General features: G+C 42.6%; 1 protein-coding gene across 2 annotated transcripts in view; it reads right to left on the bottom strand.

Moving 5' to 3' along the window:
- SMAD5 (SMAD family member 5) overlaps nt 1–12637 on the bottom strand; it is a 56756-nt gene extending 44119 nt beyond the window's left edge. Inside the window, exon 1 of one of the 2 annotated variants that reach the window (XM_069592110.1) lies at nt 12446–12637. The gene's annotated coding sequence lies outside the window, so the exon portion shown is untranslated. Of the gene's footprint in view, nt 1–11420; nt 12262–12445 lie in introns of those variants that run through there. The other variant, XM_069592109.1, reaches the window with a different exon arrangement.
- Between the last annotated feature and the right edge of the window lie 426 nt (nt 12638–13063).

The raw sequence follows: 13063 nt of genomic DNA, 5'->3' as shown, positions 1-13063 counted from the left end.
GAAGAACTTAAGAGCCTCTTGATTAAAGTGAAAGAGGAGTGAAAAAATTGGCTTAAAACTCAACATTCCAAAAACTAAGATTGTGGCATCAGGTCCCATCACTTCATGGCAAATAGATGGGGAAACCATGGAAACAGTGACAGACTTTATTTTGGGGGGCTCCAAAATCACTGCAGGCGGTGATTGCAGCCATGAAATTAAAAGACACTTGCTCCTTGGAAGAAAAGCTATGACCAACCTAGACAGCATATTAAAAGCAGAGACATTACTTTGCCAACAGAGGTCCATCTAGTCAAAGCTATGGTTTCTCCAGTGGTCATGTATGGATGTAAGTTGAACTATAAAGAAAGCTGAGCACCAAAGAATTGATGCTTTTGAACTGTGGTGTTGGAGAAGACTCTTAAGAGTCCCTTGGACTGCAAGGAGATCCAACCAGTCCATCCTAAAAGAACCCACATCTCTATGTCTCTTGCATTGGCAGGCAGGTTCTTTACCACTAGTGCCAGCTGAAAAGCCTTATCCTCTCACAGCTACACAAGAAGTTGCCAAAGAACTCAATGTCAATCATTCTATGGTAGTTCAGCATTTGAAGTAAACTGGAAATGTGAAAAGGTTTGATAAGTAGGTGCCTCATGCACTGAATGAAAATTTAAAAAAATTAAAAATCACTGCTTTGACGTGTCCTCTCTTATTTTCTGCAACAACAATGAACCATTTCTCGACTGGATGGTGACATGTGATGAAAAGTGGATTTCATACAACTGGTGATGGCCAGCTCAGTGGCTGGACTGAGGAGGAGCTCCAAAGCACTTCCCAAAGCCAAACTTGCACCAAAAAAGGTCATGATCACTGTTCGCTGGTTTGCTGCCCATCTGATCCACTACAGCTTTCTGAATCTCAGTGAAACCATTACATCTGAGAAGTAAATCAGTGAGATGCACCAAAAACCGCAACACCTGCAGCCAGCCCTGGTCAACAGAAAGGGCCCAATCTGTCTCCACGACAACACCCAACTGTATGTTGCACGACCATTGTTTCAAAAGCTGAAAGAAACGGGCAACGAAATTTTGCCTCACCTGCCATATTAACCTGACCTCTTGCCAACCAACTACCACTTCTTCAAGCATCTCAACAACTTTCTGCAGGGAAAACACTTCCACAACCAGCAGGACGCAGAAAATGCTTTCCAAGTGTTCATTGAATCTTGAGGCATGAATTTTTATGCTATAGGAATAAACTTATTTCTCACTGGCAAAAATGCATTGATTATAATGGTTCCTATTTTGACTAATAAAGATGTGTTTGAGCCTAGTTATAATGATTTAAAATTCACAGTCTGAAACCGCAATTATGTTTGCACCAACCTAATAGCTGATTCTTTCGTTGATGGGTGTCATTTCCGATAGCTAGAAAGAAAACTGGTATTTAATTATGAGCTTTAGAAATCCTTGTGTATGTCAAGTTCCCTGAAATTCTCCTGAAAAACTGCAACTATCAACCAGACAAAAACAATACAGAGCAGTACCTTGGAAATTCAAAGAATACAGTAGCACCTCAGCAATAAAATTAGGAGATATCATGCATTACAAAAGAATCTACCACATTACAACACACACACATGCACGCGCACACGCACACACACACACACACACACACACACACCACTCCCAACCCCCACCCCCACCCCATACTTCTATTTTAGCTCAAGCATCCCTTCTTCAGGGAAGCCTTCCCAGACTGGCTTGCCTAGGTGAAACTCCCCTATTATACATACTTATTGTGTCACATCTCTCTATTTTGCAGCAGTTAACATATCTATGTTTTTACATTTATGAGTCCAACTTGGCAAGAATGTAAATGAGAGGAGCCGTATCTGTTTTTGCTCATCACTGTTAAGCCAAGTGATATATGTGCTCAATAAGTATTTAAGTCTAATGAATGAAAGAGAATGTGAATACAAACCTTTTGAAAGGAATTAGCCATGGGATGGGGAGGGATTCAGGGTGCTTTTCACTTTCTGCTTCATGCAATTCTGCATATCTTAAAATAAACATGAATTTCTTGTATAGTTACCAGGGAAAACCAACTTTAAAATGAAGTGCAGATGTACCTCAATCATATTAAAATTCTTACTGAAGAGGATTTATAAGAGTTCAAAAGAATTCTCTCCAGTAGTTTTAAAGTTCTACAAATTTGGAGGCTGAAATTTAAGAAAAATCAATCAAAGATAGGGCCAAATACTTTCGGGTTCCAATAAATAATAGTAAGAATTCATTTTTTGAAAAGCATCTATCTTCCTGTAGTAGAATATTTTCTGTAACTCACAGATTTTACAAATGCTATTCTTTGTCTGGACCACTTTCTTCAAGCTCCAACCACTAATGTCTAGCTCTCCAAGGTTTCAGCTTTAGCTATCATCCCCAAGACCTTCCCTGATCAACCCATTAACTCTATATAAAGTAGGTTTTCCCCAGTCTCTAATCTAAAACTATGTTCAATTCCTTCATCGTACTACCAAATTGTAAGTATTTGTTGGTTTTCTTGATTTTCGACTCTCCCACTAGAATGTAATCTTTAAAAAACAGTACTAAGCATATTCAGAGAACTTGTTAAATTCATTCAAGCTATTCATCCAAAACTACTAAGGTGCATTTTAGGAACATTTCATGCAAAGATGGGCACAATAAAGGATAGAAATGGTATGGACCTAACAGAAGCAGAAGATATTAAGAGGTGGCAAGAATACACAGAAGAACTATACAAAAAAAGATATTCATGACCCAGATAATCACGATGGTGTGATCACTCACCTAGAGCCAGACATTCTCGAGTGTGAAGTCAAGTGGGCCTTAGGAAGCATCACTATGAACAAAGCTAGTGGAGGTGATGGAATTCCAGTTGAGCTATTTCAAATCCTAAAAGATGATGCTGTGAGAGTGCTGCACTCAACATGCCAGCAAATTTGGAAAACTCACCAATGGCCACAGAACTGGAAAAGGTCAGTTTTCATTCCACTCCCAAAGTAAGGCAATGCTAAAGAATGTTCAAACTACCGCACAGTTAGTTGCACTCATCTCAGTTCAGTTCAGTCGCTCAGTCGTGTCTGACTGTTAGCGACCCCATGAATCGCAGTACACCAGGCGTCCCTGTCCACCACCAACTCCCAGAGTTTACCCAAACTCGTATTCATCCAGTCAGTGATGCCATCCAGCCATCTCATCCTCTGTTGTCCCCTTCTCCTCCAGCCCCAAATCCCTCCCAGCATCAGTGTCTCCTCCAATGAGTCAACTCTTCACATGAGGTGGCCAAAGTACTGGAGTTTCAGCCTCAGCATCATTCCTTTCAAAGTACACCCAGGACTGGTCTCCTTTAGAATGGACTGGTTGGATCTCCCTGCAGTCCAAGGGACTCCCAAGAGTCTTCTCCAACACTACAGTTCAAAAGCATCAGTTCTTCGGTGCTCAGCTTTCTTCACAGTCCAACTCTCACATCCATACATGATCACTGGAAAAACCATAGCCTTGACTAGATGGACCTTTGTTGGCAAAGTAATGTCTCTGTTTTTTAATATGCTATCTAGGTCGGTCATAACTTTCCTTCCACAGAGTAAGCGTCTTTTAATTTCATGGCTGCAGTCACTAACTGCAGTGATTTTGGAGCCCAGAAAAATAAAGTCTGACACTGTTTGCACTGTTTCCCCATCTATCTGCCATGAAGTGATGGGACCAGATGCCATGATCTTCGTTTTCTGAATGTTGAGCTTTAAGCCAACTTTTTTACTCTCCTCTTTCACTTTCATCAAGAGGTTTTTTTGTTCCTCTTCACTTTCTGCCATAAGGGTGGTGTCATTTGCATATCTAAGGTTACTGATATTTCTCCCGGCAATCTTGATTCCAACCCGTGCTTCTTCCAGCCCAGCGTTTCTCATGATGTACTGTGCATGTAAGTTAAATAAGCAGGGTGACAATATACAGCCTTGATGTACTCCTTTTCCTATTTGGAACCAGTCTGTTGTTCCATGTCCAGTTCTGTTGCTTCCTAACCTGCATACAGGTTTCACAAGAGACAGGTCAGGTGGTCTGGTATTCCCATCTCTTTCAGAATTTTCCACAGTTTATCGTGATCACATCAGTGGAGAAATAACTCCAGAAAGAATGAAGAGATGGAGCCAAAGCAAAAACACCACCCAGCTGTGGATGTGACTGGTGATAGAAGCTAGGTCCGATGCTGTAAAGAGCAATATTGCATAGGAACCTGGAATGGTAAGTCCATGAATCAAGGCAAATTGGAAGTGGTCAAATAGGAGATGGCAAGAGTGAACATCGACATTCTAGGAATCAGCGAACTAAGATGGACTGGAATGGGTGAATTTAACTCACATGACCATTATATCTACTACTGTGGGCAGGAATCCCTTAGAAGAAATGGAGTTGCTATCATGGTCAACAAGAGAGTCCGAAATGCAGTACTTGGATGCGATCTCAAAAATGACAGAATGATCTCTGTTCGTTTCCAAGGCACTCATCTCACATGCTAGCAAAGTAATGCTCAAAATACTCCAAGCCAGGCTTCAACAGTACATGAACTGTGAACTTCCAGATGTTCAAGCTGGATTTTAAAAAGGCAGAGGAACCAGAGATCAAATTGCCAACATCTGCTGGACCATCAAAAAAGCAAGACCGTTCCAGAAAAACATCTACTTCTGCTTTATTGACTACGCCAAAGCCTTTTGCTGTGTGGATGATAACAAATTGTGGAAAATTCTTCAAGAGATGGGAATGCCAGACCACCTGACCTGCCTCCTGAGAAATCTGTATGCAGGTCAGGAAGCAACAGTTAGAACTGGACATGGAATAACAGACTGGTTCCAAATCGGGAAAGGAGTATATCAAGACTGTATACTGTCACCCTGCTTATTTAACTTATATGCAGAGTACATCATATGAAATGCTGGGCTGGATGAAGCACAAGCTGAAATCAAGATTGCTGGGAGAAATATCAATAACCTCAGATATGTAGATGACACCACCCTTATGACAGAAAGTGAAGAGGAACAAAAACGCCTCTTGATGAAAGTGAAAGAGGAGAGTAAAAAAGTTGGCTTAAAGCTCAACATTCAGAAAACGAAGATCATGGCATCTGGTCCCATCACTTCGTGAAAATAGACGGGGAAACAATGGAGACAGTGACTTTATTTTCTTGGGCTCCAAAATCACTGCAGATGGTGACTGCAGCCATGAAATTAGAAGACACTTACTCCTTGGAAGAAAAGCTATGACCAACCTAGACAGCATATTAAAAAGCAGAGGCATTACTTTGCCAACAAAGGTCCATCTAGTCAAGGCTATGGTTTTTCCAGTAGTCATGTATGGATGTGAGAGTTGGACTGTAAAGAAAGCTGAACACCAAAGAACTGATGCTTTTGAACTGTGGTGTTGGAGAAGACTCTTGAGAGTCCCTTGGACTGCAAGGAGATCCAACCAGTCCATCCTAAAGGAAATCAGTCCTGAATATTCATCGGAAGGACTGATGCTGAAGCTCCAATACTTTGGCCTCCTGATGCAAAGAACTGACTCACTGGAAAATACCTTGACGTTGGGAAAGACTGATGGCTGGAGGAGAAGGGGACAAAAGAGGATGAAATGACTGGATGGCATCACCGACTCAATGGACATGAGTTTTAGTAAGCTCTGGGAGTTGGTAATGGACGGGGAAGCTCGGCGTGTTGCAGTTAATGGCGTCACAAAGAGTCGGACATGATGGGGTAACTGAACTGAGCAGTATAGGCACAGAGAATACAGAAGTGAATAAAAGTGGACCAAAACCCTTGTCCTCATAAAGCCTGCATTCCAGTGGAGGGAGACAGACAAAGTGCAATACATGAGTGATAACAGGATAGCTGTTAGGTGAAAAATGCTATGGAGAAAAATAAAACAGAGGAAGGTGGATTAGGAGTGCTATGAAAGAGGTGTAATTTTAAACAGGGTGGCTGGGCTGAGCCTCACTGAGAAGACACCAAAGAGTGAGCCAGGCAGAGAAAACTAGCAGAGGCAACAGGCAATGTGCAAATCCCAAAGTGGGAGCTTGTCTGGCACATTCAAGTCATCTCAAGACCACAAAGCCTGATAATAAGCAAACAAGAAGGGGAAAACAAGGAATAGAGTCAAACAGGTAAGAGAGCCATGCAGTAAGATAAGGGCTTTTGGCCTTTACTGTAAGTGAAATGTAGACCCATTTAAGAGCTCTGAGTGAAGATACGACATTTTCAGACTTATATTATTAAAAATCACTCTAGGCCACATGTTCAGAATGGGGAGGGGGTGGGGATGGGGGCAAGGGTAGAAAGCAGGGAGACCGAGATCAGTTCAGTGCTGCAGCAATTTACGTAAAAGATGATGGTGGCTCAGACCAGGATGACAGCAGCGTGGTGGTTGAGAAGCAGACAGTTTCACATGTCTGGGGAGACAAAAGGTTTCCTGGTAGAAGAGATAAGGGGAATGTGAGAACGGAGGAGTCAAAAATGACTCCAAGGTGTCAACCTGGGCTACCAGAATGGGATTGATTTAGAGGAGGCTGATAGGGAAGCTAAAGGATGATTTTACATAAAATGAATGTATGAAGAAAATGTTGTTAAACTTAACCAGGTTTCCATTCAAAAGAATTGTTATTAATGTCAAGAAACCAAGTCTTATTCTTACTTCAAGTTACCTGAGTAGAACCTCCTGACCTGCCATAAACACATACACACAAACCCCCCTCAATAGTCTCCCCAAGACAGACAGACATATAGACACACACTGCTCAGGCCCAGATTCAAAGGAAAACTCAAAGAAACAGCTCCTTCACCTTCTGATCCAACATCTCTCTAATTGCTTCAATCCAAAATAAAAGGCAAACAAACCAATTCAAAAATTTCACCCAACACTGTTAGCCAAAAGGAAATCTCCTGACCATATTAACCCTTGCAAATGTGCATATGGGTCAAAGCCACCATCACTTCAACCAAACCTATACAGAAGAATTACAGATGGGGATTTTAAAGAAACAAATCCTTCATAACCATTCCACAAAATTCAGATTCATTGACAGCAGGGTCCTACCTCCCAGGTTCTGCAGTAGGTTTGAGAACCAAGGCCCTTAGGACCATCCGCAATGGGAGAAAGTCACTTGCCTATACACAGTCAGAGGTAACTTCTTTGTGGTTGGTGGGGGTATAGCTTTAAAAGTGTCTTACCCCTGTGGTTCCAACATCTTTAGTCACCAAGTATTAGCAAAAGTAGACACCGTCATCACTACTATCAAACCAGTCCTAGACCTAGGTATATAATCACTATAAAATGCATAAGCCACATCCATGACTGCAAGCAGATAAGAGAAAGAAACCAAGAACAAGCTGGCCCCACAGCTCTCCTAGATTCAGAAAACCTATTCTTTACTAGATCATCTAGAAAGAAGAAATACAGTCACATGGGCACCAAAATCATTTTCCTAGAGAAACACTTAAATCATCACTCTTCCCAATCACGGTTCCCAAATTTCCAAAGACATCCAAAGTTCTCATAGTGATTTCAAAGCCATTCAGGAGCTGAGCACACAGCAGCTGACCCTTCTCACAGCACAGCACTCACCGAGGCTCTCCGTGTGCCCATACAAGTCTTTTTTTATCTCCCACATCCAGACTTTTGTTTCCCAGTTTTTAATCACTCTTTAAACCTCACCTGCTTCTCTAAGTCCTCTAATTAAGCAGAGCCTGATCTAGATGTATCACTCACCCCCACAGAGCCTGCAAGATTTCTTGACATTGCTACCAGATGTGTCTGAGAATACCTGCAGAGGCTTGTAGGCACAGGAATAGACACAGAGCTGGTCAATCTTTATAGCGCTTTCCTTTAAATTATAAAATCACCAAGAGCAGATACCAAAGTATGTTATAAAATGTCTCTCTGGAGTATAAAGTGCTAACTTGTGTAGACAACATATATTCCAAATCTTTATGAAGACATTTTCCAGATAGGCTCATCTACTCACTTGAGTGGGCAGAAAGATGTGAAGAAGGTAAAGAAAATGAAAGACTAGCTTTGAAAAAGTTCTGCAGGGCCCCTCTTTTCCTAGAAACACACAAACCAGAATAACTAGATCTCAAGTTATAGTCTACCAGATAGGATGCTAGGCAGATCCTAACATATCATGAAAACAGAAGTGACCAAAACAAAGCCTGCCTTGAAAAAGTACCAGCCATATTCTGAGATCACAGTTAAATTTAATAAGCTTAAGGCTGTTTACAGGACTCCAGCTGCTATGTTCAAAGAAAAGTAGGAAGGTGACACCAGTCTTTTTCTTACTATTAATATTATTTTCAGTAATAACAGAACAACATATATGGACATCAAAAAGGAAAAATCCAGTTAAGCCTCAGAACAGATTAGGCCATTTTCAAATTTCCAGAGTATACCATTCTGTAATTTATATATACACACATTATAAGCAGAGACTGGTGTACCAAAGAATTCAAAAGCAAATTCTATTTACAAAAGGCACTTTAACAACTGACTTCCAAAAACGAATTACAATTACAGTGTCGCACACATGGAACCATCTAATAAAGAATACTTTCTTCTAAAATATTGTCCCAACCAAGTTAGGAATACAATAAAAGCAGAAAGAAAAGTCACTGATACCACTTCTCTAATAGAAAGAGGCCAAATATCTCCCCACCTAGGTGCCCACGGCAAAAAAATATCAAAATGCAGAGTGAAGAACTAGCTGATTATTTATGAAAAAATAGTAACTGTGTAATTACCCCATCTTTTCAAAGTTGTGAAACACTGAAAGATGTTAGAACATGAGACTGAAAAACTAGTTGGTCCTAACAACAATCTAGCTTTTAACAATTTTTCAAAAAGAATTTTGTATCTTAACCTTCCAAGTAGTAAATGTACCTCTCAGATTCAGAGTTCTAGGTAATGGCAATGAATTGGATACGCCAGCACTGAGAGTTTCAATTACTATTGTTCTATTAACTTTGGAAGCAGAAAATCTAAGTGTAAAAAGACATGGACAGGCTTTGTGAGGACATTCATCATCATCCTTGGTGGGGAAAACATTCTACCTCTGTGCAGTCTTCTAGGGTTCTACCCCCAAATAATCTTTTCTCCAAAATATCCAGACTGGTAGAAATAAGAGTCCTCCTTCAGGGTCTTATAAGACTGTCCCTTATAAAAGGAGATCTTCTCCATTGTCTTCGACCTCATTAGTACGCCGGCAAACCCACAGGATATAAGGGAGCTGTAACGTTTGAAGAAATTAACTATTTCAGTTCTTCTTTGTGTTAGTATGAAGCACACGAACAGACTACTAATACAGTTAGACATAAATAGAACAGGGAAAACTGATCATCAGTGGAATAAAGGCAGCTATATCCTAACGAGTTCTCAAGTCAGCTAAGTCAACATATACATCTGGTAATAATAAACACTGATAAGTCATAAACAAAAAGGGCTTTCTTATTCAGACTCTACTACCGGTAACATTAAAATTTACATAAAACACTGAAACAATATGTATTAAATAGATTTTTTTAAAATAGTATTTCAAGTTACCAAGAAATTTTTAGAAGGTTTATATTTTACTACCTAGTCTTCAAAAGACAAGAAGCTAGTAGCTTTGATTTGACCAAGTTATAAATCTCTTTTCAGAAGTAAGAGAAAACATACTGCCTCGTTTAACCCAAGGCACAAAAAAGATCATCGCTGCAAATCATAATGTTTGGGTTCATGATGAAAACAGGAAACAGACAGGCTACCCAGGTATAATTATGGTTATAGTCTAATGTGCTTCAGGTTCAGCCAAGAATTAACACCCAGTGAAGAGGGTAAGCAGAATTTACTTGCCTCTACCTTGATACAGAAGGCAACTTTTAATAATACTCCCAGCAACATGTTACATAACCAGTAAACAATCTGATTCAAACCTCATTAGTAACAGCATTCTGCCACTGTCTCCCACTAAAATTTCTTTCCCCTTTGCCAGAGGGGAGAGAAATGTAGCACATACCAATCTACCCATTTTTGTGGCGCCTAACCCTGTGAACCAGACAAGTAGATAATTCCACCAAATCTGCACAGAACCTACAAAAATATTTTATTCTTTTCTTATCCAGTTCACTGTTCTCTTCTCTTAACTAAACTATATCATTGGATGCATTTAAAATCTAAGAAGAAAGTCAGCTGGGAAGGTTCATCTAACTTTTATAGTCTATTTCAACTGTGATCTGAAAAACGGAGGCATAAATGACAAATGGATTTTATTAACAAAAATAAATAGGTACAGTTTATGTGATAAAAGCAGCTATGTGAAAGGAAAGGCACAGAGGGAGCAGCAAGGTAGAAAGGGAAGAAAGGAGGATGCTAGGGAGACAATCATGCAAAAGTTAAATTAAAAAAATCTAAACATAATAAACACAACTCTCATGAAAGTTACACTTTAAACTTGTTTCTTAACTCTTTTGTATTTCTGTAATCTTGGATTCATCTTAGAGGGGGGTAAAAGTTACCAAAATACCAATAAGAGGAAGAAAATAATTTGTTTAGATCTATATGTGTACGTGTCATGTCCAACATATAGTCATGTCCAACTCTTTGCAACCCCATGGACTGTAGCCCACCAGGCTCCTCTGTCCATGGAATTCTCCAACCAAGAATACTGGAGTAAGTAGCCATTCCCTTCTCCAGGAGATCTTCCTTGACCCAGGGATCAAACCCGGGTCTCCCACATTGTAGGCAAATTCTTTACCATCTAAGCCACTGGGGAAGCCCTTAGAACCATTAAAAAAAAAAAATTCCTTATTTGGAACACACTCATAAAAATATTCAGATCAATAATGTTCACATTGTGTCTAGGTTTTGTCTTCCACAACACTGGCACCTAGGAACAATTTTAAGCTGCTTGGAAAGTTACTAATTTATTGGGACTAAGGTTTTCAACCATTTAGCTTTCAAATTAAAGTTTAAAAGCTAATTCACTGCGGGTATTATGGGTGCTCTAATTTAAGAAAATTTAACTACCCAAGTTTAGAAACAGAATTTTCGAAAGAATTTGAAAACAGCAACTTCAGTATCCCTTCCTCTCAACTTCTGTGAGGCCAAGCCACAACCTCCCACCTATCCAGTCCTTTTGCTAAATAAGAACACTTTGGGGGGTACTAGGCAACGGGCATGATGTGACAAACCCGACCAAACTTCAAAACTTTTTCCACGGAAAGATAAGGTAAACAAGATACACTTGGTACCACACCCACATAAATGCACGGGCAGCCAGGAATGCTTTTCCCCCTGTCTCTCTCTAGACCTCCAGCTGGTCAGGAAACAGTGTCTCTACAATCAAGATAGAGATCTGGCCCAGGGTGTTCAGGCATTCCTCACCTCTGGGCTGGCCCACAGCTCCACTCTCCAATGCCATCCAAACCAGAATTGGAACATTTTGTTAGGAAGTGGGCGAACGTCCAAATACCCGACTATCCTCGCCCCAGTTCTTTTTTGCAACCAAAATCTGTTTTGGCTACTGAGCATGCTCCGACTTAAGACAGGCGCCACATGGGAGTTTTCAAAGCTTAGGCTCCAAACTCCACGTAATAACAGCAGCTGAAAGGGGAAGAGAGGAAAGAGGGAGGGCATGGGGAGGGGGCAGACAGAATATGAACCTGAGCCCTGACACCAGAGTGAAAGACCCCAGCAAAGGTTGAATATGATGAAGGCAAACAGATACTGCTTGTCGTTTTCCTTGCAGCAGAAGTTTACACAAAGTAGAAGAAATCTTTGCAATGATGGAAACTGGCATGGCAAGTGGCAGAAACCGGGTCTAACTACCAGCTGAGTGCAGCAGCAGGTCACAACTGCCCGGGGTGTAATTCCCACCGATAAGAGTGGATCCTTATCCTTATCTTTGAAACACAAAGCGACGGCGGCGGCACGGATTCATCAAGCCACTGGACGGTTTTGCAATGTAGCCGACTAAGCTGCTCGGCCGAGCTCGGCAGTCCCACCAGGGGTGTGTGTTGAGGGTGGCGCTCGCATAAGGGAGGGCAAACCGCTCCCCCGGACAGAATTGGGGCCGGGGATCCCCGCGAGGGCGTCCTGAACGCCTCCCGCCACAGTCCGGGTGGTAACGGCGGAGCCCGGACAAGGGCCAGCGCCGGCCCCACCTCGGGACGCCCCCGGGGCAGGCAAGGCCTCCGCAGCCGGACGGGCCGCACCATCGCCGCCCGCCTGGACCCCGGCAGGCCGGGTCTCGGCCTACCTCCCGCCCCGCAGGCCCGGGTGATTTCCGCTCCGCCCGCCCCCGCCTCGGCCCGAGTCCGGCCGCTAGGGCAAAACCGCGTCTGGGCAAAGCCTGCAGCCCACGGTCCCACTCACTGGCCCGCCCGTCCCGGGGCCCCACTTTCACTCACGGGCCGGCGGCGCGCGCTCTCCCGGCGCCGTCGCTGCGCTTCTCAGCGCAACTTTATTAGCAGCTCGGCAGCGGGACACGCGCACGGCGCCCGCTCGCCCAGGACCCGGATGAAGGAGGGAAGGAGCCGGGGAGGACGCCGCGGGGTCGGCGCATGCGCGCAAGCGGCCGAGTGACCGCTGCGGGACAGACCGAGGGAAGGGCCGAGTGGCTCCCGCGGCTGGAGGAAGCCTCCGCGGTTGGCTTGACGCCCGCAAACTCCAGCTTCCGATCTGCCAGAGGCATCTCGCGTCCATGGCCGGGCCCAGGACTGGCAGTTGGCTAGTTCCCACCGCTACGATAGCCACTGGTAGTCTCCACTAACCAAATCAACCCACATTATAATAAAATAAAACAATTGTTTTCGACATGGACAGTTGGCGATTTTCCCAGTCCTGTATAAAGTGTAAATAAAAATATCGTCGGGTATAACTTTGCTACTGCTAATGATTTGTAATATAAATCTGAGAGTCTTCTTTCTGTGAAAAAGTAGCCTCAACGCAGGCTTCTGAGTATCTTCTTACTGGATGCAGCTCTAAAACCCATCCCGTGTGAAACTCCTGGAGACTACTATGTCTGG

The sequence above is a fragment of the Ovis canadensis genome, chromosome 5, assembly GCF_042477335.2.
Source record: "Ovis canadensis isolate MfBH-ARS-UI-01 breed Bighorn chromosome 5, ARS-UI_OviCan_v2, whole genome shotgun sequence".
NCBI classification, from domain to species: domain Eukaryota; kingdom Metazoa; phylum Chordata; class Mammalia; order Artiodactyla; family Bovidae; genus Ovis; species Ovis canadensis.
This window is presented reverse-complemented; position numbering and strand designations above follow the sequence as displayed.